The sequence below is a fragment of the Canis lupus genome, chromosome 18, assembly GCF_011100685.1.
Source record: "Canis lupus familiaris isolate Mischka breed German Shepherd chromosome 18, alternate assembly UU_Cfam_GSD_1.0, whole genome shotgun sequence".
Taxonomy (NCBI): Eukaryota; Metazoa; Chordata; class Mammalia; order Carnivora; family Canidae; genus Canis; species Canis lupus.
The window spans coordinates 17857799-17866001 of NC_049239.1; positions in this window are offsets into that span (position 1 = coordinate 17857799).

Here is an 8203-nt window from a genome sequence, read left to right on the forward strand (position 1 = left end):
GAGGCTTAAATGCAATAATCTATAAAGGATCAAAATATGTCAGCTGCTATTATTATTCATAAAGCTACAGAAATTAATCATCTAACATTGTCTTCAGTGGAAGAGGCAATGTTCTCTTCCTATTTTGTCATTGCTCCTACTTTGGTTGCAAAAAATTAGAAGGTGAGGAATACCTTCATTAGGCCATTATTTATTTATTTTAGATAGATAAACACAGAGACAAAGACAGTACGTATGTGAGTGGCACAGGGAGACGGAGAGGGGAAGCAGACTCCCTGCTGGGTGGGGAGTCCCACATGGGGCTGGATCCCAGGACTCTGAGATCATGCCCTGGGCTGAAACGAGAGCCGAGAGGGACGCTTAACCAACTGAGCCACACAGGCGCCCCAGGATCCTTTCTTTGAAGAGTCTTTAATAAGCATCTATGAAGAAACATCTACGAAGCTAACTTAATTACAACGATTTTTGTTTGTTTAAGCAATGAACCCAGGGCTATTTGTTTTGCTGCTTAAAAATAAAAAAACTAATACACTTACCTGTAGCATATGGAAACACAAAGGGCTGGCCAAAGGACATCATAAGCAACTTCTCAGTAGGAATTTTTTTTCAAGCTGCTCATTTTTATTTAATTTTAATTTTATTTTAAGTGAGCTCTACCCTCAATGCGGGGCATGAACTCACAACCCTAAGATCAAGAGTCATGTGCTCTATTGCTGAGCCAGCAAGGTACCCCCTCAATGAGAAAACCTAGACAGCAGTAATACCAACTGTCTTCCTCACTTTAATTTTAAAACCTCATCACACTGGCAGCATGTGGGACGCCTGGTGGCTCAGTGCTTGAGCATCTGCCTTCGGCTCAGGGAGTGATCCCCGGGGTCCCGGGATCAAGTCCTGCATCAGGCCTCCCCGCAGGAGCCTGCTTCTCCCTCTGCCTGTGTCTCTGTCTCTCCCTCTGTGTCTATCATGAATGAACACTGGCAGCATGTTCCCAACCCAACCCCACCCCCTGCCACAAATAATGACCTTTATTACATCCAATGCAGAAAAATCCATTCATTTAATAGTTTTCCTAAAACTTGTATTATTACTAGACTCCTCCTAGTTCTTCAAAGCGCAGCTAAAATATTAGCTCCTCTGTGAGGCTGGCACTGAGATCTCTCCTGTTCCCAGACAGAACCAATCCCTGTTTCTGCTTACACACTACCTTGGAGTTAGCAGTAGCCAACATTTATCATCAACAATCATAACTTTTTATGACTTTGTTTTTCTGCTGTTAGAATGAAGCTTACAAAGGATGTCTTATTCTGCAGTGTGCTCTTTGAATTTGGTTTTGGTCCAACTGATTTCTATTCTGTAGCTGGCTCCTTTGTGGAGGCTGCTTTTCTCACCTGAGACATCTTTCCCTTTTTTGAAAGAGACTGAGCCTACAACTTGGCTTCCTCGACTCATGCCAATTACACGGCCTGTTTTCTGAAGGCACCTTCTTGCTTCTTAGCACACATTTATTTTGGACAGTGACATCGGAAGCGCCTTTAAGCTTTTTAAGTTTAGAGACTGTGGAAAAGATGGTCTATTGGTCCTGTATCTATTCTCTTTCCTATGGCAACAGAGACCCCAATTTTCACTGAGCACATGCTGGCCCAAGGACAAGACTATATTTCTCAGCAACCCCACAATTGAATGTAGTCTGATAACTAATTTATTTCCAATAACAGGTGTCAGTGATCTTCATCCAAAGATCATAGGAATAAGCCAGTAGTTAAACAAGTTGAACTTACTGCTTGTGGCAAGGAGGGAGAATGAAGACTACAGCGAACCATGGGTGTCTCAGTGGCAGGGTGTTAGAAGGACTTTAGTATAGAATTTGGCCTGTATTAGGCCATTTTAGGAAGGGTTGAAGAAGCAGAGCTTTACTCTGGATCGCGTGCTGTCAGGAAGCAGGGGCAATTCTATAATTAGGTATCTTAAAATATTATCAGGAGGAATGAAACACAACCAAAACTGTAATTGGTAACAAAGCAGCAGTCGTTCACATTAGGCAAAATAGGGAGATGTCTGGTCACTTTGTGGTTTGGACAACGTTCATTATTTTTGTCTGTGTTCAGGCATAATTATGGAGTAGTCTTGCTTTTATGGCCTTGTCTGATGTTGATGTTCTTTGAAATTGCATGTGCTTAACAGAATACCAAGGCCCAGCCACGAGGGCCAGGGCAGCTCTTGAATGTCAGGGGATGCTTTTCTCTTTCTCACAGGTAAGCAAAGTATGGCACTGAGACCTTCTTTAAAGGATAGCTGGCATGTACCCTAGGCCCTTGATTCTTCTTTTCCTCCTCCAGACAGACCAGAATGTGGTTGTGATGGCTGGCACAGTGTAGCTGGAACATGAGGTGATCTTGGGAATGGAGCTACCACAGCACTGGACCACCTGACCTGCAGACTTTTATGTGAGAAAGAAACAAAAGGCTATCTTGCTTGAGCTATTGTTATTGGGGTGTTTTACCTAGATCTGAGGTTATTCCCAACAGATACAGGGATCTAATGATTAGTTCTCTTTTCATTGTTTGTTTCAAGGCTGTTTTCATTTCCTTAAGGTATATGGTATAAATTGACAGGTCAGAGACGTGATTTAAGCGCCAGAACTAATAACCTTTGTACAAATGGGTGACCTTAGAAATCTGTACTGTTGTAAGCTGAAATACTAGGACTTCTGTCTCCCAAGCCGGTGTACTGGGCACTGGTTTATCTCTAGTTTACCGTTACCAGGAAGGTATATTGTTTCGGACCTTCAACTAACTGTGTGAGTCCATATTGCCTATTAACTCCTTGACATGTGGACCAAGCACTTTGATTTCTGTGCCCTTGGCCTCATAAGGCTAACAGAATGAAAGGTGAAGTATGCTAAGGATCAGCAAGTATTTTTAGCAAATGGCTTCTGTGCTCACTAACCTGAGTTTCCCACATTTTCAATGCTTTTAAACTATTTCTTGGGACGCCAGGGTGGCTCAGTGGTTGAGCACCTGCCTTTGGCTGAGGGTGTGATCCTGGAGTTCTGGCATCAAGTCCCACATCGGGGTCCCCATGGGGAGACTTCTTCTCCCTCTGCCTGGGTCTCTGCCTCTCTTGTGAATAAATAAAATATTTTGAAAAAAACTTATTTTTTATACTTTTTCTAGCATTTTTAGTAATTTTTATTAGAAAGATTGGTCCAAATAACCCAGTTTACCATTAGTAGTCAAAATATTTACTTTATGATATTAAAACTCATTATGATGTTTTGCTCATTTTTACCTTAATTTTCGGCATGAATATGTATTACTTTTGGAATAAGAAAAAATACAAGTTACAATAAAAGCTATTATGCTAAAACAATAATTTGTTTGATATCTTTAAAATCTACTATCCTTAATTAATAAAAGACTTTTTAAAAAGATTTTATTTATTTATTCATGAGAGGCACAGAGAAAGAGAGCGAGAGAGGCAGAGACACAGGCAGAGGGAGAAGCAGGCTCCATGCAGGGAGCCTGATGTGGGACTTGATCCCAGGTCTCCAGGATCAGGCCCTGAGCCAAAGGCAGATGCTTAACCACTGAGCCACCCAGGCGTCTCAATAAAAGACTTTAATGTGAGCAATATTTGACTTTCTCATGGATAGATTATTTTTTGATCTAGAATTTGGTAGTAGAATATTTGATTTCCTCAAAAAAATGAGACTACTTTACATTGTCATTACTTGAACATCATGAACACATTATCATACTAACTAGTAAAGCATTCCTGAATATGAGCATGTATTCACTACTGACAAATACTGTTTGGGCCCCTTTGATTAAAAAATATATTACTTCCTTATCATTTGGACTATTTGTCATGCTATTTGTAAAGTATGTACTTATCAGAACTATTTGACACCATATATGTTATTATTTTTTCTTAGTTCCTCTATTAACTATTTAGCTCCTAGAAGAAATCATGTTTTATACACCCTTACGGTCTGTGTAGTATCTCAGTCAGTATTTTTGGTAGGTTAAAGGTGTTTCTAAAGTTTTGAGAAAGTTTGTAACTTAATTATTTCTAACATAAAATGAGGTTTAACAGTTATAAAGTGATAATATGGTAATATGTACAGAATGCAAGGGAGACATTGCTACAGTGTGGTTTTCCTTCTTATATATACCTTGTACTTTAAGTGCTAGGTATTTTTAGATTATAGAAGAGACTTTTGTGGATTTAAGATTACTTAGTACCTGAGTAACCAGTGTGGAGATTTACCCATGTCTCTCCTGCTGTCTTTTAGACATATTTCTCATTAATGTCTCCAGTGAATGTGAGCTACAGAAAAAGAGAGGAAAGAAAGTCAAGTCAGCTGATGAGGTTAACCACTTAGAGCTCTGGGGAAAAAGGATGGTAGAAAGGAGTTTTAAATTATTATTTAAATTATTATTTGAGATGAAAATAAGGAAATACATTTCTTCCTTATCCACAGGGTGTAAGACCCCTAATGAATTCCCAAAACTGTGGGTAGTACTGAACCCTATATATGTTGTTTTTCCTACACATACCTACCTATGATAAAGTTTAATCTGTATATTAGGTACAGAAAGAGACTGGCAATAATAATAAAAATAGGACAATCATAACAATGCACTATACTAAAAGTTATGTGAATGAGGTCTCTCTCTCTCTCAAAATATCTTCTTGTCCTGTATTTGCCCTTTTTCTTGTGATGATGAGATAAAGTGAGGTGAATGATATAGGCATCGTGATGTGGTGTTAGGGTAATACTGGCCTTCTGACAGTAGGATCATCTGCTTCTGGACCATAGTTTACCATGGGTAACTGAAACCACAAATGGCGGGAGTGGGGGGGCACAACCACAGCTGCAGATTGACCAGCTGTACTTGAGATATGCACATTCTAATGGTAATTAATATTTTTATTTAGAGAGAACTTTGATTAGAGAAAACCCAAATGAGACTATAAACTAATTCTTATATTTAGTGACCACATACACCAGATTTTTCAGAACAGTTCCCATTTTAAACATTGTGTCTGGGTGTTTAAGTGGTTGAGATCAGTGGCTCAACCTGGGTGGCTCAGTGGTTGAGCGTATGGCTCAGGTCATGATCCCGGGGTCCTGGGACCGAGTTCTACATTGGGCTCCCCACAGGGAGCCTGCTTCTCCCTCTGGCTATGTCTCTGCCTCTCTCTGTGTATCTCTCATGAATAAATAAATAAAATCTTAAAAAAAAATAAACAGTGCATCTCATTATTACCATTGGTACATTCCAACATGTCCTACATGTATCCTGATTTGTGACACAAATACGTCACAATATTTATAGGTACATTTAAGATACTTCTGAAAAGTCTCCTGGTAAATCTCATCCAGGTATTCCTGATATCCATTTTGTGGACTCTTTGCAAGTGCCCTAGAATACTTCCTAGGGAATTTTATGACCTTTTGGGTAGAAGGAACCATGCTTCATCCAGTGGGAACCTGAAAATCATAACTCTTTCCTCTCCCTGGGCTCCTTCAGACTCTTAATCTGCATATCCCTCCTTCCCATGTGGCCCCACTATTCATCCTCCACAGTAAGCCAAAATGGTCTTCTCTAAAAAAGCAAATGCATTCATGTTCTCTCTGCTGTAAAATATTATCCAGTAATTCCTCATTGCTGTAGCAAAAGGAATAAACGCAAATGTCTACAGGGGTAGGTAGGAAACCCAACTATGTGATTAGTTGGGTCACATATAATATGAAGAGGTGGGCCCAAGGAGACAGGAAACTGGAGGATGTATGTCTGCTTAAAGATACTAAAATTAAAAACAACACCAAACAAAAAACCAAAAAACCAAAAATCAAAGACAAATCCACCAAAAAACCTACACCAAACAAAGCATATCTTTGGACAAGAGTCTACCTTTGAGGTGACATTTTAATATTTTTAACTTGTTATTGTGGTATAACAAACCTCTTCATTATCTTATCTACAAACATCCATCCTGCATTTCAATTATTTTACATAACTACTTAACTAAATGAAATAGTCTGAGTTAGTATTTTAGAACTGCAGCTTTAACATTTTCAAGTGCACAGAGAACCGCCTGTCTGAATGTCTTAATGAATAGATAAATATTAGCTACGGCTGGCATACATGCTTATGTGAGCAAACAAAGCCAAAGGTGAGTATCCTTAGATCCACCCTCTCTCATCCTCACCAGAAAATTTATAGTAATGATCAAAAGTCTGACCTCTGAACCCAAAATTCCTATTTGTAAAATGAGCATGATTAATAGTATTTACTTCATAGTTTACTATAATGATTCAGTGAAATAAAATATCTAAAAGCATTCCGTGTAGTGTCTGGTGCATGTAAGCACTCAACACATATTGATAATTGTAGTAGCACATATTTTGAGATATTTACCTACAATTTTTTGCCCTTCATATTCCTTTTCCCTTTTCCACCGCCTGAAATTCAAAAAGATTGCTACATGTTCACAGGGAAGGGAGCAGAACATGGGAGGAAACGGATAAGCCAGCAGGTTTGTTGACTTATTTCTAACAGTCTTGGAGATGATGGGAAGATTGAAGAAGAAAATATGGCCATAAAGGTGGGTAAGGATTTCTCCAAGACAAACAAAATATCTCTAGGCTATGAATGAAGGATGGGGGTTGGGGGGGGACTTGCTTCCAGAGCACGAAACTAGGAAGGTAGAATCCCAGTGAAAGAATAATTATATGGTGTGTTGGGGTCAACAGGGTCATACACAACCCCACAAAAATTTCCATACTCAAAGTGCCTCATGAAACAGCAGAATTCCAGTGCTCCTGGGTAACGTGTAAGCAAGAGACAATGTTTATATCTGAATGAACCATGATGCATTAGGCATGTATTGCTGTATAGAAAGTTACTTCTCTAACCTTAGCGGGCTAAAATAACAACAGTTATCTCACATAGCAGTGGTTTAGCTGGGTGCTTCTGGCTCAGGATCTCCCCATGAGGTTGTAGTCAAAATATCAGCCATGCCTGCAGTCATCTGAAGACCTGACTAGGGCTAGAGAATCCACTTCTAAAATGGCTCCATTACATGGCTGGCAGGTTGGTGCTGGCCATTGGCAGGTGGCCTGGTTGTCATCATGTGCACCTCTCACAGGGCTTGAGTATTCCTGGGGCATGCTGGCTAGCTTCACCCAGAACAAGAGAGCAAGTCAGAGGTGGCAATTTCACTTTTTTGACCTAATCTCCAAATCTCCACAGGCTACTATTTCCCCTGAATTCTATTTGTCACACAGACCAACTCTGTGGTATTCCTGGGGCATGGTGGCTAGCTTCACCCAGAACAAGAGAGCAAGTCAGAGGTGGCAATTTCACTTTTTTGACCTAATCTCCAAATCTCCACAGGCCACTATTTCCCCTGAATTCTATTTGTCACACAGACCAACTCTCAGATGATGGAGGAGGGGGTGACCCAAGGAGGTGGATGTCAGGAGGTAATAATCATTGGAAGCTGGTGACCACATGGACAACTGGGGTGGTAACTCTTTCTGTGGCAACAAGGTGCCAATACCTGACAACTTGGCGATGTGTAAGATACCAGAACCTAGTATAACTGGGGGAGGAGGAGAGGCTTAAAGGATTGCTCTTAAGTTTTCCATCAACCTGGTGGGATTGGAAGCCCACACAGAATTTAACGTATTACAGAGAGTAAAGAAATGTATTTTTCTTATACAGTTTATGAATAATAATAGCAATTACCATTATTATTGTACATATGGGAATAACTCTACTTTTGTACCATTTTTCCCAAGCAGTTCCAGGTGTTTCCAGTTCTTCAAGGTCATTAATTCTTAGCTTTGGAAATCAACTGTAGAACTGGGAATTTTTTTTTAAGTGATTTATTTATTTATTTATTCATGAGAGACACACAGAGAGAGGCAGAGACACAGGCAGAGGGAGAAGCAGGCTCCCTGTGGGGAGCCCAATGTGGGACTCCATCCCAGGACCCCAGGATCATTGCCCTGAGCCAAAGGCAGACACTCAACCATTGAGCCACCCAGTCATCCCTCAACTGGGAACTTTTTAAAAAAGATTTTATTTCTTTCTTTTTGAAAGAGATAAAGACAGCATGAGTGGGGGAAGGGCAGAAGGAAAAGGAGAGGGACAAACAGACTCCCTGCTGAGTACAGAGTGTGACTCAG